This window comes from Phyllobates terribilis, unplaced genomic scaffold, assembly GCF_046119375.1.
Source record: "Phyllobates terribilis strain yellow unplaced genomic scaffold, ASM4611937v1 Scaffold_4__5_contigs__length_816908805, whole genome shotgun sequence".
Classification (NCBI taxonomy): Eukaryota; Metazoa; Chordata; class Amphibia; order Anura; family Dendrobatidae; genus Phyllobates; species Phyllobates terribilis.
In genome coordinates, this window is record NW_027362764.1 from 673,824,801 (window position 1) to 673,848,943 (window position 24,143).

Below are 24,143 nucleotides of genomic sequence, written 5' to 3' on the forward strand. Positions count from 1 at the left end.
TTGCTCTTTCTGTCACATTACCGTGATGAAGGGTTTAGCCTGCAGGAGACCCTGCGCCGAGCCATTTTTGAAGACACCTGATGCGGCGGGTGAATCACTGCTAAACAAACCACACCTGTAGGGACGGCACAGACTTTGCATGGAGCCTTCGGAGCCCGCCCCGTTACGGCCAGATTGCTCGCCACCAAGCGATCCTGAGAAAGGCTGGCGGGGCGATGGATCGAGCAGCATCTACTGGCCATACCACCTTGGATACGCCCTATCTCGTCTGATCTCGGGAGCAAAGCAGGGCTGAGCTCAGACAGTACTTGGATGGGAGACCTCCTGGGAACACCGGGTGCTGTAGACCATTTTGATGACGTTTTGCCCTACTGCCCAGCTCCGCTAGCATGGAACGCCGCCTTGCCGGACACCGACCTTAAGTAACTTAGATGATGGAAGCCCCAAGGCCTCTGAGCCAGTTGGCAGCTAAGTACGCTACCCCGCCGCCTTCACGCAGGCCTGACACCGAGCTCCTTGTCACGGCTAGGAGTGCTTATTGACTCCGCAGCTCGCCGTGTGGAAATGATGGCGTTAAAAGCACCTGGGGCCGTGAAGGGGCCAGGCTTTCAGCAGGTGCCCAGGGAAGATTTCGGATGCCGGCCGCCTAGCGAGGGCCAGCAGAAGTAACATGTATCTCTGCAAAGAAGCTTGTGTAACCAAGCCAGACGGCTGCCAAAGAGCTAACCTCAGTGCAAGGAAGGCAAGGAAGGTGCGGACGGAATTGGGGAGGGGGAGGGGTGATTCCTGATAGGGCCCTGAAATCATAAAACAGGCAGGAGTGTCTGATGCATGTGACTCGCCCCCTGGGCCGTGGGGCACTCGGATCCGGGCAATAGGGAGACGATGGGGGTACTAGTGGCGACCCGGTTCCATGGCTCAGGGTGGTCAGGCCAATGGTAGTCTGCTATGTTCTGCTAATAATGTCCGACTACGCCACCCGTGGATTGCGGTTATTAGGAACCGCTGCTGCATGCAGACCGCTGGGGCTGATGAGGTGTGCAGCTAGGATAGTATGACTCCCCACGGGAAGAGTGCGGCCCCAGGGCAGTATAATGGATGGTGGGAGTGATGGTAGTGAGAATCCCAGTGCTGATAGTGCGGGAGGAGCAAGGAGCACACAGACAACAAGTTGCAGTCCAGGGTCTTTACTACAACAGGTAAACTGACCCATAAACAGTCCCGGCTAGGAGGGGACCTGGACGTCTGAGACCAACGGGGAAATTGGCCCTAGTCAGGGTGAGGGTGTAGGCCTACCGTGCTTTCTGCGCTCCTTCTGGCTATCTCCTCCTGATAGGGTAACAGCCCACGTTTCCGAGCTTTCCGTGTATTCTCGCCTGTATGGCCTGCGACGTGGGTTCCTTTCTGCTCCCAGCCTTGTACGGCTTTACTGGTCCCTTCAGTTGTGGCAGGGCCTCCAGGCTTCTTAGGCCAAGGAATGTACAGTCCCTTGCGGACTGGTACTCTGCTGGGGGATGTGGAATCCTTCCTGCCTCAGACACCAAAGTCTGGTAAAATTAAGTCTTTTCTCTGCCAAGACAGGCTCTCTTCGCCTCTTGTCTCTGGCTTGTGGCTCTCCTCCTGCCACACTTCCTCTTAGGTGCAATCAACTTTCTGTCCCTGCTCCACTCTGGGACACGTCTCAGAGCTGAGACAGGCAATCCAGTTCTCTCTAACCCTGCCCCCAGCACCAGCTTTTATAGGGGCAGCCTGCTCCCCCTACTGGCTTGAGACAGGAGGCATTGCATGCTAATGTTCCCCTGACCAGAGAACCCCCCCCCCTTACTCTCAGACACAGCTTTAATACATTTTGTGGCATCCAGGCCAGGGTGACACATTCCCCCCTAGTGAAATTTAGTACTCCGGGACTAAACAATAAACAAAGACAATATGCATAACAATAAAACATTAATAGACAGACGACGCACAAATTGAGTTCTTAAGGTCACAGTGTGGCCTGTGAACGGGTGTCCATATCACCAATACAACGGGAGCCTTAACCAGGTGGGGGTCTGTCCTACCCCAAGTCCTTCACAGTCTTAGTTCATTCCTGGGTTAGGCTCAGAATGCAGTCCATACAAGGTCCCGGTTATAAAAGTCCATAACCTGTGAGTCCTTACGGTAGCTGCAAGAAACTGAAACACACTATTAATAAATATGCATTTAACTTGGCAAACATTTCAACATTTGGCAACAGGGTTATTTACAATCTTAGTACACTCTATATTCTCCAGCGAGCGGGTATCTGCCCCTTTGTGCTCCTGGTTGACCTCCTTAACCCACTGTCTGGTGGTGGACCAACCTGGCTTTCCCCACTAGCGTTAGGGGTACAGCTACCAGCTGGGTGTACAGGTAGGGCAGGCAGCTGTCTGCGGGTTCTTTGGCTTACCGCAGGCATGGCAGGCTCACTGTCAGCAGAGGGTTGACTCTCCTGGGCTGCTGGTACAGGCTCTTCTGCCTCTGGAACTGCTGGCTCCTCTTCACCTTCCGGCTCTGGTGTTGGTTGTTGCTGGGCCGGTTGTAGGAAATGCAGGACGGGTACCACTATGGCATCATTTATGCGAGTCCAGGACTGAGGGAACTCTCCGAGAATGGTGCTGATCATTTCTTCCTTGTCCTCTGGGGGGTTCAAGGTCACTCTGATCCTCTTCTGCACTACGGAGTTGCTCGGGGCACCTTTTGAGGTGGTCTCTGGAGACGACACTAGTGGTTTCTCCTCCGTCCTTGGTGATTACGCACACCTTTGGGTTGTCGTGGTCAGACTGCAGTACGGTGTAGGGTTCCCTTTCCCACTGGTCGTCCAACTTATGTAGCCTTCTTTTTCACTGTAGGACTTGCTCACCAGGTTCTAGGGGACCAGCAGGGGCGTGTTGATTGAAGAGTCTTTCTTGCTTCTCTCTCACCTGGGCCAGGCTCTTCTCCACACTCTCCTGTACCTTCTTGTACTGCAGTTGCCTTTCCGTATCCCAGTCCGCATCCGGGGAGGTGTCCTCAGGTATTAGGACTCCCATCTCCAGGTCTACGGGCAGCTTACCCGGTCTGGCTCGCATCAGGTAAGCCGGGGTGCAGTTGGTAGCATTCACCGGGATATTGTTGTATAGGTCTATCAGGTCCGGCAGTTTTTCTGGCCACAGGCTGCGTTCCTCCAGGGGCAACGTCTTCAGGAGATCAATGACTATATTGTTCATCTTCTCACACATCCCGTTGGTTTGTGGATGGTAAGGCGTTGTCCGAATTTTCTTACAGCCATAGAGGTTGCAGAACTCCTGGAAGATTTCAGCCTCGAATGCTGGACCCTGGTCTGTCAGGACCTGTTCCGGATACCCGTGTGGACGGCAGAAGTATTGCTGGAAGGCTCTGGCCGCTGTTTGGGCTGTCAAGTCCTTTACCGGGACCACCACTAGAAAACGGGAATAGTGGTCCACGATTGTCAGGGCATAGATGTATCCTGACCGGCTGGGAGCCAATTTGACATGGTCCAGAGCTACCAGCTCAAGAGGCTGCGTGGTGACGATGGGCCTCAAGGGTGTCTTCTGGCTGGTGCGGTCCTTCCTCCTCAGGTGACAAGGGCCACAGTCTCTGCACCATTTTTCTACAGCTCCTCTCATGCCGACCCAAAAGAACCTTCCTCTTAGTAGGAACTCCAGTTTCTTCCAACCGAAGTGTCCCGCTCTGTCATGGAAAGCCCCCAGGACCATAGCTGCATCTCGCCTTGGGACCACGACTTGCCAGGTCAGCTCGTGCGTCCGGTGGTTGACAATCCTTTTGCACAACTTGCCTTCGTAGAGGAACAGCTTGCTCTTCTCCTTCCATAGCTGCTTAGCTTCCTCTGGGGCATCTGGATCTAGGTGGGCATCTTCCCGGGTCAGCAGATCTTTCACCAGGCGGACTGCAGGGTCACTATCTTGGGTCTCGGCCCAGCTGTGGTGAGGTAGGGGATTCATCATCACAGTTGTTAGATCCTCCTCCTTAACGCGGTGAGAGTGTTGAGCGGCTCCATACCGGTGAAACGCGGGGAGTTCTACCTCCTCCAGCTCTTCTGGGTCTTCGTCACCTTCAGGTAAGTGAGGCATTCTTGATAGGGCGTCCGCGTTGGCGTTGGTTTTGCCTGGCCGGTACTTGATCACGAAGTCATAGTTGGAGAGACGGGCCATCCACCGCTGTTCCAGGGCACCCAGTCTTGCATTGTCCAGGTGTGTCAACGGGTTGTTGAACATTTACACGGTGAACTTTGCGGAGGCCAGGTAATGCTTGAAGCGTTCCGTCACGGCCCACACCACCGCCAAGAATTCTAGCTTGAAGGAGCTGTAATTCTCCGGGTTCCTCTCGGTGGGCCTCAGCTTCCGACTGGCGTATGCGATCACCCGTTCTCTGCCCTGTTGGTTTTGGGACAGTACGGCTCCCAGTCCCACATTACTGGCATCTGTGTGGAGAATGAAAGGCTGGCCGTAATCAGGGTAAGCCAGGATCTCATCCCCCGTGAGGGCCATCTTTAGCTGGCGGAAGGACTCCTCTTCCGGTTTATCCCACTTGAAGGGTGGCTTTTGACTTCGGGACTTAGACTGTCCGATCAGGAGGTCCTGCATAGGAGCTGCCATCTTAGTGAACCCGGGGATGAACCTTCGGTAGTAGCCTACCAACCCGAGAAACTGTCTCACCTCTTTGATGTTCGAGGGGCTTGGCCAGCTCTTGATTGCCGTGACTTTGTCAGGGTCGGGGGCCACTCCTTCCGCTCTTACCACGTGCCCTAGGTACTGGACCTTTGGTTTCAGCAGGTGACACTTCCATGGTTTCACCTTCAGGCCATAGCCTGCCAGGGCTTCGAACACCTCGGCCAGGTGCTTTAGATGGTCCTCGTAGGTCTTCGAATAGACGATCACGTCGTCCAGGTAAAGGAGGACCGTCTCGAAGTTTCGGTGCCCTAGACAGCATTCCATCAGCCGCTGGAAGGTCCCTGATGCGTTGCAGAGCCCGAAAGGCATACAGTTGAACTCGCTCAGTCCCATCGGGGTGGTGAAGGCGGTCTTCTCCTTGTCAGCCTCTGCCACAGGAACCTGCCAGTACCCGCTAGTAAGGTCCAAAGTAGAAAAGAAGTTAGCAGATTTTAGTGTGGCTAAAGACTCCTCTATTCTAGGCAGCGGGTATGCATCTTTGTGGGTGATATGGTTGATTTGTCTATAGTCCACGCACATTCTCATGGTGCCGTCTTTCTTTTTCACCAGAACCAAGGGGGCTGCCCAGGGGCTACAGCTATCTCTAATGACCCCAGCTTCCTTCATCTCTCTTAGCATGCCCTTGGCGTTCTGATAATGTGCAGGGGGTACAGGCCTGTGTCTCTCTTTTATTGGTGGGTGGCTCCCTGTCGGGATGTGGTGTTCTATCCCCTTTACTCTGCCGAAGTCCAGCGGGTGCTTACTAAAGACTCTCTCGTACTCCTGTACCACCCGGTAGACTCCTTGTTTTTGGTGCAGGGGAGTGGAGAAAGCACCCACATGGAGTTTCTGGCACCAGTCCTCCTTTTGTTTCTGGGAGCCATTACCCTCCGCCTGAGGAGATGGAGGCAAGGGTTCCACGGCCCTGATAGCTTGGTGTTCGACAACAAACAGTTTGGCGAGTGTAGCGTACCTGGGTAAGTGTACTTCCCTCTCCCCAATGTTGAGGATGCGGACGGGCACCCTCCCATGACGGACATCAACCACCCCCCGGGCTGTCAAAATGGTGGGCCTGCTGTCTGAGTACACGGGTTCTACCATGGCTTGGTAGTCTCTACCTCTCAACCCGATTGCAGTCCGACACCAGATCATCATTTCACTTTTGGGAGGCATGGAAATGGAGAATGGGTCACTCAGTCTTACGCTACCGATCTCACCACCAGACAGTTCTACCTGCTGCCGTCTCATCAGGGCTTTTATCTCCTTGTTGAGGACCCTCTGTTGGCTGGAACTAGCATTCACCGCCACCTGTTGTAGAATTACAATTACCTCTGAAAGACAATTTTCAATTATGTTAGTACCCACAGTTATTTTAGGGTGACTTTCATGACGGTCAATGTCCACAATAATCACTCCCTGTGCCGGCAGTTCAACTTTACCAATTTTAATGGTCATCTCCTTGAACCCCATCTGCGGCACGGGTAAGCCATTACTGGCGATGATGCTCAAGTTACTGTCTGGATACCGTGTTATATCAGCATCAGTCCAATACTGCTTAAAAAGTACATAAGGGATTGTGGTTCCTTGCGACCCAGTATCCAGCAAGGCGCTCATGGGGATACCGTCCAGTACCACGGGTAAAACCGGGTGCCCCCCAACGTACTTATCACGCCAATTATAAGGGCCTGGTGATCTTATGCCTGGGGGTCGGCCCTCTGCCCCTGGTTGGACCCGTTTAAATTACAGTACCTGGAAATGTGTCCGGGCTGGTTGCATCGACGGCAAATGGGCTGTCCATCCTCTGCGTAGCGGTCTGTGGGCCTCCCTCGGAACGACGGGATCCTCCTCTGTCGACGCCACGGGACATCCTCCGGACTTGAAGCCAGCTCGATGGGTCTTGACGGGTCCACTTGCAACAACTGGACGATTCTGGTCAACGCCGCGACGCTCCTGGTTAGCTCCTGGACTTGGTGGTGCAGGCCTTTCGATGGGGCTTGGTTCAGGGCCTGTGCATCAGCCTCCACGGAGTCCATAGAGGAGGGCGCCGCCTCCTGGTGGTAGGTGATAGCAGGGCGCCGGGGGTTTATAGCGCCACTGGTTGCAGATTCATGGAGCACCATTATGGCCCTGTCCATAAATTGGGCAAAGGTCAGGTCGGGGTTCTGAAAGAACATGAGGCGCAGTTGGGCTCTGTGGGCGCTAGACAGCAGACCTTCTATGAATTGTTCTGTTAGCAGCTTATCGGTTTCCTGCACACTGCCAGGGTCAGTTTGTTGAATAGCCCTCAAGGCTTCCTGCAGATTTAGGGCATAGTATCTGATGCTGTCCTGTGCCCGCTGCCTACATCCATAGAACCTCATTTTAATCTCAGCGGAGGTACGTGTATCAAGGCTACCCCGCAGCCGGGCCAGGATACCCTTCACAGTCCTTTTCTCCTCAGTGGGCCATGATTTTACCTCCCTTTGGGCTGCGCCAGTTAACTGCCCTGTCAATATGCTGACCTTCTGCTCCTCTGTCAGGCGGTAAACCTGGAACAAACTGTATAGCCTTTCCTTAAAGTCAGTTAGGGCATGGGGCTCCCCTGAGTATTTGAGCAGCCAGGCCGCTCCAGGGATGTAGGGCAGGGAAAAGGGCATCACTGCTGCTTCAGCTGCGTTGGTGGTAGTGGGCGCCTCTGTGTCTGACATCTTCCTCCCCCCTAGTTAAGCGTGGCCTACCTTCCGGCGATCCTCTTCTGTAGGCCGCGGCTCCGCTGCTGCTGCTATGGACGAGGACCTGGCGTCGCGTCCTGATGACGTCAGCGTCGCTCTCTCTCCCTTCCAGGACCTTGCGCAGCGTCGGAGCGTAGGGCGGAGCTTCGGATCTCGCGCGGTTTTGACGTCCACGCCCCTCTTCTTCCCGCGCGGCGTCCTGAAGATGGCGTCCGATGGCGGGAAGCAGCTGCGGATGGCGGGAAGAAGGCAGAAGATGGCGGGAAACGGTCCAAGATGGCGTCCGATGGCGGGAATCGGCTCCGGATGGCGGGAAACTTCGCCACAGGTAAGTTTACAAAAGTATTTTTCAGGCATGCAGTACCCGGTGGTTGCGGGCACGAAATCCTGCCGACTACGCCAAAGCTGACTCGCCCCCTGGGCCGTGGGGCACTCGGATCCGAGCAATAGGGAGACGATGCGGGTAGTAGTGGCGACCCGGTTCCGTGGCTCAGGGTGGTCAGGCCAATGGTAGTCTGCTACGTTCTGCTGATAATGTCCGACTACGCCACCCGTGGATTGCGGTTATTAGGAACCGCCGCTGCATGCAGACCGCTGGGGCTGATGAGGTGTGCAGCTAGGGTAGTGTGACTCCCAACGGGAAGAGTGCGGCCCCAGGGCAGTATAATGGATGGTGGGAGTGATGGTAGTGAGAATCCCAGTGCTGATAGTGCGGGAGGAGCAAGGAGCACACAGACAACAAGTTGCAGTCCAGGGTCTTTACTACAACAGGTAAACTGACCCATAAACAGTCCCAGCTAGGAGGGGACCTGGACGTCTGAGAGCAACGGGGAAATTGGCCCTGGTCAGGGTGAGGGTGTAGGCCTCCCCTGCTTTCTGCGCTCCTTCTGGCTATCTCCTCCTGATAGGGTAACAGCCCACGTTTCCGAGCTTTCCGTGTATTCTCGCCTGTATGGCCTGCGACGTGGGTTCCTTTCTGCTCCCAGCCTTGTACGGCTTTACTGGTCCCTTCGGTTGTGGCAGGGCCTCCAGGCTTCTTAGGCCAACGAATGTACAGTCCCTTGCGGACTGGTTCTCTGCTGGGGGATGTGGAATCCTTCCAGCCTCAGACACCAAAGTCTGGTAAAATTAAGTCTTTTCTCTGCCAAGACAGGCTCTCTTCGCCTCTTGTCTCTGGCTTGTGGCTCTCCTCCTGCCACACTTCCTCTTAGGTGCAATCAACTTTCTGTCCCTGCTCCACTCTGGGACACGTCTCAGAGCTGAGACAGGCAATCCAGTTCTCTCTAACCCTGCACCCAGCACCAGCTTTAATAGGGGCAGCCTGCTCCCCCTACTGGCCTGAGACAGGAGGCATTGCATGCTAATGTTCCCCTGACAAGAGAACCTCCCCCTTGCTCTCAGACACAGCTTTAATACATTTTGTGGCATCCAGGCCAGGGTGACACACATGGTGACGGAGAGGTTGTAGGGGCAGATAGGGGGTGTTGTCACGTGCGAGCACGTGTGCATGCTGGCTTGTGTCTGAGAGTGCGCTTCCTGGGTGTGGCGCGCTGCAGACAGTCAAAGGGATTGTTCCCTTTCATTAAAAGTTAATCCCCGGCTGCAGAATATTAGAAAGCAACTAACCGCGCTCTACTCACCCGACCCGGGTCTACCGGTGAGTCTCGCCTCTGCTCCCGGCCTGTGGCATTGGCCGTGAAGCTGACGTTCCGTCGACAGTGCTGCAGCCGATCAGTGAGCTCAGCGGCTCTGAGTGGGGCGTTGTGTCTACAAGACCTTTTAAGGAAGCCAGCAAAAAAATTGAAGAGAAGGGAAAGAAACAAAAGGACCTGGTCTTGCTGAGCACTGGAAAGGGCAGCCGGCAGCCAGACGTCAAAGTAGAAAAGCAGCAAGTGAGAGGCTTGTCTCTGCCTACGGCCACACCACCCTGAACATGATCCATCTCGTCTGATCTTGGAAGCTAAGCAGGGTTGGGCCTGGTTAGTACTTGGATGGGAGATAGCCAGGGAATACCAGGTGCTGTAGGATTTTGATTTTTCCTTCCTTCCACCAGCAGGGGGCACTCTCTTCTATGCCTTTTTTCCATTCCCTTTCACAAGTGCACACATTCATTCTCTTTTCTTTTTTTCATTTGCTTTCTCTCTTGCGCTATTTCATCTCTGCAAAATACCAGCATCCTTCTGATCACCGTGGGCCTCCAGCATTGTTGCTTCTTTACTTTTAATACTAGGCTCCTTTTCACCAGTACAAGCGTCTCCCGGGTGGCTGGAGGCAACCACCGGTAACCCCAAGCAGAAGACCTTTGCAGGCAACACGACCCTCCCCCCTGAAGAGCAGCTCAAAGTCACTGGCAACCATCTCACCCTCTTGCTTCATTCACCCCTGGACGTCTCGCTCCACCCCCAAGTTACGGGTCCAGCTTGCTCTTTCTGTCACATTACCGCGATGAAGGGTTTAGCCTGCAGGAGACCCTGCACCGAGCCATTTTTGAAGACACCTGATGCGGCGGGTGAATCACAGCTAAACAGACCACACCTGTAGGGACGGCACAGACTTTGCATGGACCCTTCGGAGCCCGCCCCGTCACGGCCAGATTGCTCGCCACCAAGCGATCCTGAGAAAGGCTGGCCGGGCGATGAATCGAGAAGCTTCTACTGGCCATACCACCTTGGATACTCCCGATCTCATCTGATATCAGAAGCAAAGCAGGGCTGGGCTTGGACAGTACTTGTATGGGAGACCTCCTGGGAACACCGGGTGCAGTAGAACATTTTGATGACGTTTTTACCTACTGCCCAGCTCGGCTAGCATGGAACGGCGCCTTGCCGGACACCGACCTTAAGTAACTTAGATGATGGAAGCCCCAAGGCCTCTGAGCCAGTTGGCAGCTAAGTACGCTACCCCGGCTCCTTCACGCAGGCCTGACACCGAGCTCCTTGCCACGGCTAGGAGTGCTTATTGACTCCGCAGCTCGGTGTGTGGAAATGATGGCGTTAAAAGCACCCGAGGACGTGAAGGGGCCAGGCTTTCATCAGGTGCCCAGGGAAGGTTTTGAATGCCGGCCGCCTAGCGAGGGCCAGCAGAAGTAACATGTTTCTCTGCAAGGAAGCTTGTGTAACCAAGCCAGACGGCTGACAAATAGCTAAACTCAGTGCAAGGAAGGTGCGGAAGGAATTGGGGAGGGGGGGGTGATTCCTGCTAGGGCCCTGAAATCATAAAACAGGCAGGAGAGTCTGACGCATGGTGACGGAGAGGTTGTAGGGGCAGATAGGGGGTGTTGTCACGTGTGAGCACGTGTGCATGCTGGCTTGTGTGTGAGAGTGCGCTTCCTAGGTGTGGCGCGCTGCAGACAGTCAAAGGGATTGTTCCCTTTCATTAAAAGTTAATCCCCGGCTGCAGCCTATTAGAAAGCAACTAACCGCGCTCTACTCACCCTACCCGGGTCTACCGGTGAGTCTCACCTCTGCTCCCGGCCTGTGGCATTGGCCGTGAAGCTGACGTTCCGTCGACAGCGCTGCAGCCGATCAGTGAGCTCAGCGGCTCTGAGTGGGGCGTTGTGTCTACACGACCTTTTAAGGAAGACAGCAAAAAAATTGAAGAGAAGGGAAAGCACAAAAGCACCTGGTCTTGCTGAGCACTGGAAAAGGCATCCGGCAGCCAGCCTTCAAAGTAGACAAGCAGCAAGTGAGAGGCTTGTCTGTGCCTTCAAAGTAGAAAATCAGCAAGTGAGAGGCTTGTGTCTGCCTACGGCCACACCACCCTGAACACGCCTGATCTCGTCTGATCTTGGAAGCTAAGCTGTGTTGGGACTGGTTAGTACTTGGATGGGAGAACACCTGGGACTACCAGTTGCTGTAGGCTTTGGCTTTATCTTTCCTTCCACCAGCAGGGGGCACTCTCTTCTGTGCCTTTTTTCTATTCACTTTCACAAGTGCACACATTCATTCTCTTTTCTTTTTTTCATTTGCTTTCTCTCTTGCGCTATTTCATCTCTGCAAAATACCAGCATCCTTCTGATCACCGTGGGCCTCCAGCATTGTTGCTTCTTTACTTTTAATACTAGGCTCCTTTTCACCAGGACCAGCGTCTCCCGCGTGGCTGGAGGCAACCACCGGTAACCCCAAGCAGAAGACCTTTGCAGGCAACACGACCCTCCCCCCTGAAGAGCAGCTCAAAGGCACTGGCAACCATCTCACCCTCTTCCTTCATTCACCCCTGGACGTCTCGCTCCGCCCCCAAGTTACGGGTCCAGCTTGCTCTTTCTGTCACATTACCGCGATGAAGGGTTTAGCCTGCAGGAGACCCTGCGCCGAGACATTTTTGAAGACACCTGATGCGGCGGGTGAATCACTGCAAAACAAACCACACCTGTAGGGACGGCACAGCCTTTGCATGGACCCTTCAGAGCCCGCCCCGTCACGGCCAGATTGCTCGCCACCAAGCGATCCTGAGAAAGGCTGGCCGGGCGATGGATCAAGCAGCGTCAACTGGCCATACCACCTTGGATATTCCCGATCTCGTCTGATCTTGAAAGCAAAGCAGGGCTGGGCTCGGACAGTACTTGGATGGGCGACCTCCTGGGAACACCGGGTGCTGTAGACCATTTTGATGACGTTTTGCCCTACTGCCCAGCTCGGCTAGCATGGAACGGAGCCTTGCCGGACACCGACCTTAAGTAACTTAGATGATGGAAGCCCCAAGGCCTCTAAGCCAGTTGGCAGCTAAGTACGCTACCCTGCCGCCTTCACAAAGGCCTGACACCGAGCTCCTTACCACGGCTAGGAGTGTTTATTGACTCCGCAGCTCGCCGTGTGGAAATGATGGCGGTAAAAGCACCCGGGGCCGTGAAGGGGCCAGGCTTTCAGCAGGTGCCTAGGGAAGGTTTTTTATGCCGGCCGCCTAGCGAGGGCCAGCAGAAGTAACATGTTTCTCTGCAAAGAAGCTTGTGTAACCAAGCCAGACGGCTGACAAAGAGCTAACCTCAGTGCAAGGAAGGCAAGGAAGGTGCGGAAGGAATTGGGGAGGGGGGGTGGGTGATTCCTGATAGGGCCCTGAAATCATAAAACAGGCAGGAGAGTCTGATGCATGGTGACGGAGAGGTTGTAGGGGCAGATAGGGGGTGTTGTCACGTGCGAGCACGTGTGCATGCTGGCTTGTGTGTGAGAGTGCGCTTCCTAGGTGTGGCGCGCTGCAGACAGTCAAAGGGATTGTTCCCTTTCATTAAAAGTTAATCCCCGGCTGCAGCCTATTAGAAAGCAACTAACCGCGCTCTACTCACCCTACCCGGGTCTACCGGTGAGTCTCACCTCTGCTCCCGGCCTGTGGCATTGGCCATGAAGCTGACGTTCCGTCGACAGCGCTGCTGCCGATCAGTGAGCTCAGCGGCTCTGAGTGGGGCGTTGTGTCTACAAGACCTTTTAAGGAAGCCAGCAAAAAAATTGAAGAGAAGGGAAAGCACAAAAGGACTTGGTCTTGCTGAGCACTGGAAAGGGCAGCCAGCAGCCAGACGTCAAAGTAGAAAAGCAGCAAGTGAGAGGCTTGTCTCTGCCTATGGCCACACGACCCTGAACACGCCCGATCTCATCTGATCTCGGAAGCTAAGCAGGGTCAGGCTTGGTTAGTACTTGGATGGGAGACTGTAAAATAATACTCTTCCTGTATTATTTTTTTCTACTGAGGACTTCTCAAAGTATCAATATCACGATATTCTTATAAAAAAATGTATCTATTTATTCTTGGATTGTCCATTAAAAAGAATCAGATTGCTGCAGGTACATACAATAATTAGTTATAAAGTAATTGTCCATTTGTCCATAATTAGCTTAATTGTTTAAATGTTGAGATTCACCCATCCTACCTTGGATACTGGCTGGTAAATCATGTCTTTGTCCAGCATGTGTCCAGGCCTACATGTCATCTGCTTCTCAGCATGAAGATTCTGTGTCTTGTGGGGTGGGCAGAGCAAGAGAGCCCCCCCTTTCTGTACCATGGGCTTTTATAGCCAGTCGTATGGACACCTGTTCTACATATGGTAGTGAACCAAAAATACACACATAAATAGCGCATGTCATCTAGACACGATGGCTGAGGCATAGAACTCAGAAAAATGATTATCGATTAACATTCCAAATGAATTTCCATAATTAACCATTTAACATTTCCCCCTTTTTTGAGAATAAAAGGACTTTAACTGAAATTTCTCAAAAGAAGATACATTCATCAATCATTTTTTCTTTCCTTCTTCCTTGGCAATATCATTAAATTTCCATAATAATAATAATAATAGTAATAATAGTATCAATATCGGATTATTGTTATATAATGATGTGAATTCATGTTATGGTAAGCCGTGACTAATATTCATTTAATATGTATAATTATACTTCCCTATATCTAAATTGAAGCAATCGCGGGTTCAATCGTCATCATCTGATGTCATCGGGTCGTCGTCTCGTCTTCTTCTTGGTTCTTTTATAACACAGTCTTTAGATGAAAACTCTTTTGAAATAAATTACAGCATGTAGATATTGTACAGTCCATAATTGTGTTCATTATTCTTCAGTCCATAAACTGTACTCTTTATCAGAAAGATCATGTGTGTCAGTTGATAAGAAAATAAAGTCCATGGATGAAATGTAGCTTTAATATCTGTGCAGTGTCACCTGGAATTACGTTGGATCGTCTTTGGAATCTTCCGTGTGTCCGCACTGGTCTCGTGTCACTTTTGGAACAGATGTGACGTCTTTGGTCAGTAAAGCAAGGGTTAACTTGACACTTCCCTGCTTTATATAGCACCATAACCAGTACTCAGTCCTTCATATACAGGACACATATGCCAGGTATTACCTGTTCACCAGCTTTCATTGAAGCGTTGCAGGTGATAAGAAACCACGGGAACGTGATGAAACTTGAACAGAACACAGTACATATAGGATCATCGTCCTCTGCCGTCCTGGTGATCAGTGGTGTGAATTATATTGTATGTAATGGACACAGTCTATTATAACACTCAGCATTCACACCTGTTACCTTCTGAGACGTCCGGATATCAGTTGCTTCTTCTTGTAACTTTTGAGAATCTCTTTGATTTATAAAAATTAAAAGTCTTTAGTAAGATAGAATTCATAATTGCGATGTCTTGATTGAAGTCTTCATTCCCTAATCTGATACCAAATCTGGCAGTTTTTCCTAACCTATAATATCACAGCGTACCATAGCAATCAGTAATATCCATCTAATTATTATCAAAATATTAAAATAAATTATGTTTGGAATAATAAACAATAATAGATAATAATTCATTATCAATCAAGTTCTCCATATGATAGAACATTTTTATGTCATAGGTGTAATTACCTTTTCCAACCCATAGGTGTCAGTGTATTTTGAAAAAACAAGTTTTTATATCTTTATTAAACCAATAATATCAAAGAATGTATACTCCTGAACCAAAATGAATAAATATATGAATGTATGAATGAATGAATGAATGAATGAATAAATGAATGAATGAATTGTTGTGTTTACTCAGAAAATGTAAACATTTTTTTCCTTAGCAATATATATTTAATGAAGCAATACTCTTGTATTAGACATTACTTTATTAAATATTAATGTGTTTTCTCAATTGAGATATTGAACTCAAATAAAATCAAATGAGAATTAAAAAATGAAAAAATAGAAATATAAGAAGTATAAAGTAAGAATAAAATTTTAAAAATGAAAAATAAAATTAAGAGTAAAAATAAGAATAAAAATAAAAATAAGGCCTTTAAATTTTAATGACAAATGCAGAGTAATTATATTCTCCATAAAAAATACCCTTATATCTCCATTATCTGGATGATTTCATATTTGTCATAACCTTGTACCACCAAAAAATATTAAATTATGCAACTTTGCATGTAATACCCTTCTTAATTATACCACAGTACCTTATTATTATTTCTTCTTTATTAAAATGTGTGGAAAATAAGTATTGATCAAAAGTGATTATGTAATCAGGATCAAAAACACATTTTCCCCCTTAATACCAAAAATATTATTTTATAAAATTTATGTATATATCAGAACCAAATTAAAAATAATTATTCTTCTAGAAATATTGTGCATAAATTTCATATCGATGAGTAGCATAGATTTGACTAAAGAGAGGTGTGTACCTATTTAGGTAACCATTAAAAATAATATTATAGTTATTCAAGAATATTATCATGTGGAAAATTATTCTAAATATAAATTTGCTTTGTAAACCATTTTGATGTGTGGTTGCCCTTATCCACTATTAGTTAAATCAAGAAATAATAATTATTAAAGAAATATAGAAATATATATATGTAGATAATACCTAATTATGTATTATAATTTCCTCAGAATTAAATATATTTTTGTACCTTCACATAAAGAAACATTTTTTTTTTCAAACATACAAACATACGAGGCCTCTGTCGCATCAATGACACTTAGCAGCTGCTGATTTACTCATCTGTCACCTTCACTCTGACATTCACAGATCTGTTCAACTCAAACATTCCACATATGAAGTTTTAGATATATATATATATTTAACCCAAAATTGTTGTATCCCAATTTATTAATGCGCATTGCCATATCAATTGAATATCTTTATATTTCTTTGAATATTCCCCAAGTACATATTATATAATATGAGAGTAAGTCAATGGAATTTCAGACACTTGAAAAAACTCTTGTCTTAGATTATTTTTTCACTGGCTGCCCGGTCTTAAGTTACATCAGTTGAAAATAGAATGAATGGGATCCTATACTATTAGCTCAAAGTTCAAAGGCCGCAGCTGTCACACGTCATGCTGTAAAGCTACTTTAATTTGCACGAACACTTCATGCACAGAAAATATTAGCAACACAAAAGAATTAATAAGTATTACATATATATTATAGTTCAACTAGATATATTGTTATTATTTTAAAATGTTATACGCATAAAATCATGCAATTTTTTCACTTCCTGTGTGAATAAAGAAATAAATCCATTTTAGAGTTCTTTGATCAAATCCTGTTTTGGAATGAAAACTCTAAGGAAATATTAGAAAATAAAATTAAATATCAAATTCATACAGAAACAGAATTATTTAAATATCTTATACATATATTGGTTGGTTCTAATGTAATTCAAAATATTGCTACTTAAATTTATATATATGAAGTTCTAATTTATTAATTAATATATATATATATATTTTATAAACGTATATATAAATACAATTATACGCAATCTCTACTTAGACAAGTGTATATATATATATATATATATATATATATGAACTATTAGAAACTATGTAACTACACTTTTACTGTATAAGATTATAAATAAATATTGAGACATTGTATTACATTTTGATACAACATTATAATTACAGTTTTTCCTTAGCCACTCCCTAAACCAAATCTTCTGTCTCTCTCAAATATCTCCAGGAACGCCCTATTTAGGAAAGACATTTTTCTATCCTTCAAAACCTCAGAGAACTGCCTGTTCTTCTGTCCACATTCCATGACGTCACTGTGAGTTGGTCGTCTCACCTGTCTCTGTTCATCAGTTTCAGCCATTTTCCTTTTTAGAGAATCACAGTTCTGACTGAGAATTAACTCATTCTGTGGAGAGATGGATCTTTGCACTGGCTGATATGGCTTATAACATATATGAAATCTTATGCGTATTTGATAGAGTTCACTATGGGGATGACTCAGTCTAGGAGAGTTTGATATTGGCTTTTGGTAAGATTTTACCTTTCCTGGTTTTATAAATTTAGCTTGATTTATTTTCTTTTCACGATTCTCATGTTTTCGAACAAAATCCAGCATCTGCGCACATTCAAATAATGAATTTTTTTGTGATGCCATAACTTGGGAAACTGAATTTAGGAATTTGAATTTTTGTACAAAAGTTGTTATCATATGTTGTACTTTTCCATTTTTGATGAGAGCTTTGTACAACCGTTCAAATATGGACATGAATGTATATGTACATTCCTTCCTACCAATCCTTAGTTTCTGCAGATCTTCTATGTTGGGAAAATCCTTTGTGACACAATAAATCAAATATCTTAATCTGTCCGAATCATTTTCCCATCCATTAGGATAGTCATTTTCACAGGGCATTAAATGTAAACGTCTGGACAATGTCACAGGAATCCATATTTTAAATAATTGATTCCTCTCCTCATTGGATAAATCAAACTTATCAGAGAAGCTCTCAAATGTCTCTGAATTTCTACAGGCATGGATTTTGACATCATATTTTGGCATGATTTTGTATAATTTCAGCAAATTTTTCCTCATTTTAATTTGGAGTTGAGCCTGGGTAATTCCAGAATTCTCTGATATTTTTAGTGGCTCTTGTACGTCCGTTCCTCCTACGTCACTCACGTCTCCTCCCACATCACCTAGTATATCGGCTTCTCGTATGTCAGTCATGTCTCCTCCCATGTCAGGTTTCTGTATGTCCGTCTCTTGGTCAGACCCAAGGTCACCTTCAGTTACAGACACGTGTCTTACTTCTTGTTCATTTTCCACATTACAGTCAGAATCACTATCACCGTCTGACACTTCTACACTATTTTCCTGCTTAGAAATCTCTAACACAAGACTATGAAAAAAATCTACCAAATGTAGAATATTTCTCAATTTCTGTTTGTCTCTATTTACCAATTTAGAAGTTAACTGTAAATTCTGCAATTCACATTCTTTGCATAAACTGAGCCACAAAACTTCTATGTCATCTCCTACATTAACTTTGAAATTAATATTACTTTGATTAGCAAAAGAAGAAATTATATCCATATTTTGCTTACCTTAAGATTCCTTGGCTTCTCTTTATCAGCACGTCCTGTCTTCAGTTCGTCTGATTCTTTTCCTGTGTGATTCTGTTCCTTGTTAGTACCTCTGCTACCTGTCTTTCCTCAGTCTGTAGGTCCTTTCTGCTTCTCGTGACAAACTAGTGAATTTACTGACACGTGAACAACAGCTGTTCAGCTCGTCAGGACTCCCCCCTTGTTCACGGAAGAAATTCACTTACTTAATTTAAAAAACAAAAAAACAGGACTGGCTGGCTCACCATTGTAAAATAATACTCTTCCTGTATGATTTTTTTCTACTGAGGACTTCTCAAAGTATCAATATCACGATATTCTTATAAAAAAATGTATCTATTTATTCTTGGATTGTCCATTAAAAAGAATCAGATTGCAGCAGGTACATACAATAATTAGTTATAAAGTAATTGTCCATTTGTCTATAATTAGCTTAATTGTTGAGATTCACCCATCTTTCCTTGGATCCTGGCTGGTAAATCATGTCTTTGTCCAGCATGTGTCCAGGCCTACATGTCATCTGCTTCTCAGCATGAAGATTCTGTGTCTTGTGGGCTGGGCAGAGCAAGAGAGGCCCCCCTCTCTGTACCATGGGCTTTTATAGCCAGTCGTATGGACACCTGTTCTACATATGGTAGTGAACCAAAAATACACACACAAATAGCGCATGTCAACTAGACACGATGGCTGAGGAATAGAACTCAGAAAAATGATTATCGATTAACATTCCAAATGAATTTCCATAATTAACCATTTAAGAGAGACTGCCTGGGAATGCCAGGTGCTATAGGCTTTTGCTTTTTCCTTCCTTCCACCAGCAGGGGGCACTCTCTTCTATGCCTTTTTTCCATTCCCTTTCACAAGTGCACACATTCATTCTCTTTTCTTTTTTTCATTTGCTTTCTCTCTTGCGCTATTTCATCTCTGCAAAATACCAGCATCCTTCTGATCACCGTGGGCCTCCAGCATTGTTGCTTCTTTACTTTTAATACTAGGCTCTTTTTCACCAGGACCAGCGTCTCCCGGGTGGCTGGAGGCAACAACCAGTAACCCCAAGCAGAAGACCTTTGCAGGCAACACGACCCTCCCCCATGAAGAGCAGCTCAAAGTCACTGGCAACCATCTCACCCTCTTCCTTCATTCACCCCTGGACGACTCGCTCCGCCCCCAAGTTACGGGTCCAGCTTGCTCTTTCTGTCACATTACCGTGATGAAGGGTTTAGCCTGCAGGAGACCCTGCGCCGAGACATTTTTGAAGACACCTGATGCGGTGGGTGAATCACTGCTAAACAAACCACACCTGTAGGGACGGCACAGCCTTTGCATGGACCCTTCGGAGCCCGCCCCGTCATGGCCAGATTGCTCGCCACCAAGCGATCCTGAGAAAGGCTGGCCGGGCGATGGATCGAACAGTGTCTACTGGCCATCCCACCTTGGATACGCCCGATCTCGTCTGATCTCAGAAGCAAAGCAGGGCTGGGCTTGGACAGTACTTGGATGGGAGACCTCCTGGGAACACCAGGTGCTATAGACCATTTTGATGATTTTTTGCCCTACTGCCCAGCTCGGCTAGCATGGAACGGCGCCTTGCCGGACACCGACCTTAAGTAACTTAGATGATGGAAGCCCCAAGGCCTCTGAGCCAGTTGGCAGCTAAGTACGCTACCACGCAGGCCTGAAACCGAGCTCCTTGCCACGGCAAGGAGTGCCTATTGAATCTGCAGCTCGCCGTGTGGAAATGATGGCAATAAAAGCACCCGGGACCGTGAAGGGGCCAGGCTTACAGTAGGTGCCCAGGGAAGCTTTTGGATGCCGGCCGCCTAGCGAGGGCCAGCAGAAGTAACATGTTTCTCTGCAAAGAAGCTTGTGTAACCAAGTCAGACGGCTGACAAAGAGCTAACCTCAGTGCAAGGAAGGCAAGGAAGGAATTGGGGAGGGGGGGGTGATTCCTGCTTAGGCCCTGAAATCATAAAACAGGCAGGAGAGTCTGACGCATGGTGACGGAGAGGTTGTAGGGGCAGATAGGGGGTGTTGTCACGTGCGAGCACGTGTGCATGCTGGCTTGTGTGTGAGAGTGCGCATCCTAGGTGTGGCGCGCTGCAGACAGTCAAAGGGATTGTTCGCTTTCATTAAAAGTTAATCCCCGGCTGCAGGCTATTAGAAAGCAACTAACCGCGCTCTACTCATCCTACCCGGGTCTACCGGTGAGTCTCGCCTCTGCTCCCGGCCTGTGGCATTGGCCGTGAAGCTGACGTTCCGTCGACAGCGCTGCAGCCGATCAGTGAGCTCAGCGGCTCTGAGTGGGGCATTGTGTCTACAAGACCTTTTAAGGAAGCCAGCAAAAAAATTGAAGAGAAGTGAAAGCACAAAAGGACTTGGTCTTGCTGAGCACTGGAAAGGGCAGCTGGCAGCCAGACTTCAAAGTAGAAAAGCAGCAAGTGAGAGGCTTGTCTCTGCCTATGGCCACACTACCCTGAACATGCCTGATCTTGTCTGATCTCAGAAGCTAACCAGGGTCAGGCCTGGTTAGTAGTTGGATGGGAGACCACCTGGGAATACCAGGTGCTGTAGGCTTTTGCTTTTTCTTTCCTTCCACCAGCAGGGGGCACTCTCTTCTATGCCTTTTTTCCATTCCCTTTCACAAGTGCACACACTCATTCTCTTTTCTTTTTTTCATTTGCTTTCTCTCTTGCTCTATTTCATCTCTGCAAAATACCAGCATCCTTCTGATCAACGTGGGCCTCCAGCATTGTGGCTTCTTTACTTTTAATACTAGGCTCCTTTTCACCAGGACCAGCGTCTCCCGCGTGGCTGGAGGCAACCACCGGTAACCCCAAGCAGAAGACCATTGCAGGCAAAACGACCCTCCCCTCTGAAGAGCAGCTCAAAGTCACTGGCAACCATCTCACCCTCTTCCTTCATTCACCCCTGGACGTCTCGCTCCGCGCCCAAGTTACGGGTCCAGCTTGCTCTTTCTGTCACATTACCGCGATGAAGTTTTAGCCTGCAGGAGACCCTGCGCCGAGACATTTTTCAAGACACCTGATGCGGCGGGTGAATCACTGCTAAACAAACCACACCTATAGGGACGGCAAAGCCTTTGCATGGACACTTCGGAGCCCGCCCCGTCACGGCCAGATTGCTCGCCACCAAGCGATCCTGAGAAAGGCTGGCCGGGCGATGGATCGAGCAGTGTCTACTGGCCATACCACCTTGGATACGCCTGATCTCATCTGATCTCGGAAGCAAAGCAGAGCTGGGCTCGGACAGTACTTGGATGGGAGACCTCCTGGGAACACCGGGTGCTGTAGACCATTTTGATGACGTTTTGCCCTACTGCCCAGCTCGTCTAGCATGGAACGGCGCCTTGCCGGACACCGACCTTAAGTAACTTAGATGATGGAAGCCCCAAGGCCTCTGAGCCAGTTGGCAGCTAAATACGCTACCCCGCCGCCTTCATGCAGGCCTGACACCGAGCTCCTTGCCACGGCTAGGAGTGCTTATTGACTCCGCAGCTCGCCGTGTGGAAATGATGGCGTTAAAAGCACCCGGGGCCGTGAAGGGGCCAGGCTTTCAGCAGGTGCCCAGTATTGTTGAGCCACCCCCGTAGTGTTCAATTTCGGTTCGGTTCGTCGAACACCCGTGTGTTCGCCGAACTGTTCGTCGAACACCTTCGAACACCGTTAAAACCAATGGCAGGCAAACAAAAACACATAGAAACACATAGAAAACACCTTCAAAGGTGTCCAAATCTGACAAACTGCTCAGAAGACACAACTAACACATGGAAAAGTGACAAGTACATATAGTCATGCGAAAAGAAAAGAGGTGGAGGAGTAAAAGGAGGGGGAGACACAGATATAGGCATGTCATGCCCTTCTAAAATCCAAAAAGTGAGAAGCCGACACGTTCAGTCCGCTCCTGCCCGTGCCACCTCCGTGTCGCCGGGATTGTGCCAGAGCCGCGGTGAACCCTGATGGCCAGCCCCCCTCTCCCAATACTGGTGCCTGTCCGCTGGTGGGTCGAGCGAGCCCCCCTGTGGTGGAGGCAGCTCTAAGCTTTTTAATTTAAATTGTCTCTCTAATTTGAATAAATACACTTTAAATCCATTTACAAGGATCTATTGGAGGGCAAGTCTCATGCCAGCAGCCGCGTAATTCCAGCTCCAGTAGCGTCCACTAAAGCTGCTGCAGTTAAAAAGCTTTTATAAGGATCGAGCTCGGCTGTCCACCGCAAGGCATCCTACTGCCAGTCCGAGCCCCTATGCCTTGGGGTGCCTCCTGATGCTCTTCACTGAGTATCCCGTGGTCCCGAAGCATTTCCTTTGAAAAAATGAAGTGTCCAAACTACAGGTGGTGTAGCTTGCTTAACAGCCGGGATAATCCGCTGACTAGCAGACCCTGCTACTAGGCACAAAGTATTTCCTGGGCTAGATGCAGTTAAAAATTTGTAATTAGATACTCTCGTTGGATGCTGAGAAAGCATTCCATAGAGTCTCCTGGCACGCCATATATGATTCTCTTAAAAAGCTTGGGGTAGGGGTCTAGGGGACCCTTTTATAGCCAAAATCATGGCCCTGTATCGCAATACGTCACCTAGGCTGAAGATAAATGGAACTGTAGCACCCTGAGGGCTCGGTTGCTACAGAGGTATTGCACCTCACCCAGAGGTGTGATATCTCACTCTCAGGTAAGGATGTAGTGTGGATCAGGACCCGACACCTGCATGCATTACACCACATTGACGTGGGGCAGGGCGACCAATATGCCCCTGAGATGGGCACGACAGTCCCTGTCCCTGGCTGGAGTGGGGGGAGGGAACACTGAGGAAGGGGAACCCTGTAGTGCAGGAGCAGGGAGGAAGCAGTTCCTGGGTGCATTGAGAAGGGAGTATAAAAGGTGGGCACCATCTTAGTTCAGTGCAGAGAAGTCTGAGCAGAAGTGGCAGGGAGCAGGGGCTCTGCATGAGCTCTGCTCCGGAGGCGGGCCTAGTAACAGAGGCCCAGGCCTGGAAGTGGGAGAAGGAAGGAAGAGGAGCGGAGAAGGCTCCATGAACGAGGAATGAAGGGATCTCAGGGGTGCGGATGGGCGAGTCGTCACCGCACGCCCGAATCCACCTGCGTGGAGGGGTCAGGCCAAAGGGGGAGACCGGTCCCCGAAACTAGTGGAGGCAGGAAACGACCCTCAGCTAGAAACAGGAGGCTGTGACATTTTATGTGGCGCAGCCCCTCGCTACACCCGCTAGGAAGGCACCACATAGGGTCAGGGAAACTGGCGCCAAGTTTACCAAGAGGAGGCCCGAGGCAGCCGGACAGAAGGGTTGGTAAGAAAGGCCAGACAAAGGACACACAAAGGGGGTCCTGTGAAGCACTCCAAAGTTATCTGGGAGTTGTCTGAGCCCCTCACCTGGTGAGCACAGTACGACGTGGGCAGCCGTTACCTGCAGACGTGGTCTGGATAATAAGAACTGTGAGTAAAGGCCCTGGACTGCATCACTGACTCCGTGTCATTACTGCTGCTGCCCTGCACCATCACCCCCATCCTCCGCATACACTGCCCTGAGGCTATACTCCTCCCGTGGGGAGTTATGCTACGCTCTGCTGCACCCACAACACCAGCCTCAGCGGTCTGCCCTGGAGCGGCGGTTCACTCTGACCGCAAACCACGGGTGGCGTAGTCGGACATTTAAACATCAAAACCACATAAATAGTTCCGCCACTGGTTTGACCGCCCTGAGCCACGGAACCGGGTTGCCGCCACGGAGACTACAACCACCAGCATCCACCAAAAAGGGTCCGGCTCCGGGTGTCCCAAGGCCCAGGGGGCGCGTCAGAACATTTTCATCACCTTTCACAATCACCAATGGGACAAGGCAGGGATGTTCTCTGTCCCCTC

At 48.9% G+C, this 24,143-nt stretch overlaps 1 non-coding gene and 7 pseudogenes across 1 annotated transcript; all 8 read left to right on the forward strand.

Annotated features, from left to right (window-relative positions):
- The first annotated feature begins 229 nt into the window (after positions 1-229).
- LOC141270036 (5S ribosomal RNA) lies at positions 230-349 on the forward strand (annotated as a pseudogene).
- An 8,962-nt stretch (positions 350-9,311) lies between these two features.
- LOC141269525 (5S ribosomal RNA) lies at positions 9,312-9,430 on the forward strand (annotated as a pseudogene).
- A 621-nt stretch (positions 9,431-10,051) lies between these two features.
- LOC141268688 (5S ribosomal RNA) lies at positions 10,052-10,171 on the forward strand (annotated as a pseudogene).
- Positions 10,172-11,144: 973 nt separating this feature from the next.
- LOC141268791 (5S ribosomal RNA) lies at positions 11,145-11,263 on the forward strand (annotated as a pseudogene).
- A 621-nt stretch (positions 11,264-11,884) lies between these two features.
- On the forward strand, positions 11,885-12,004 carry LOC141268612 (5S ribosomal RNA; annotated as a pseudogene).
- A 7,659-nt stretch (positions 12,005-19,663) lies between these two features.
- On the forward strand, positions 19,664-19,783 carry LOC141268216 (5S ribosomal RNA; annotated as a pseudogene).
- Positions 19,784-20,704: 921 nt separating this feature from the next.
- LOC141267120 (5S ribosomal RNA) lies at positions 20,705-20,823 on the forward strand. Its single transcript, XR_012321134.1, has one exon. It is a non-coding gene; the product is annotated as a 5S ribosomal RNA (ribosomal RNA).
- Positions 20,824-21,443: 620 nt separating this feature from the next.
- On the forward strand, positions 21,444-21,563 carry LOC141267494 (5S ribosomal RNA; annotated as a pseudogene).
- The last annotated feature ends 2,580 nt before the right edge of the window (positions 21,564-24,143 follow it).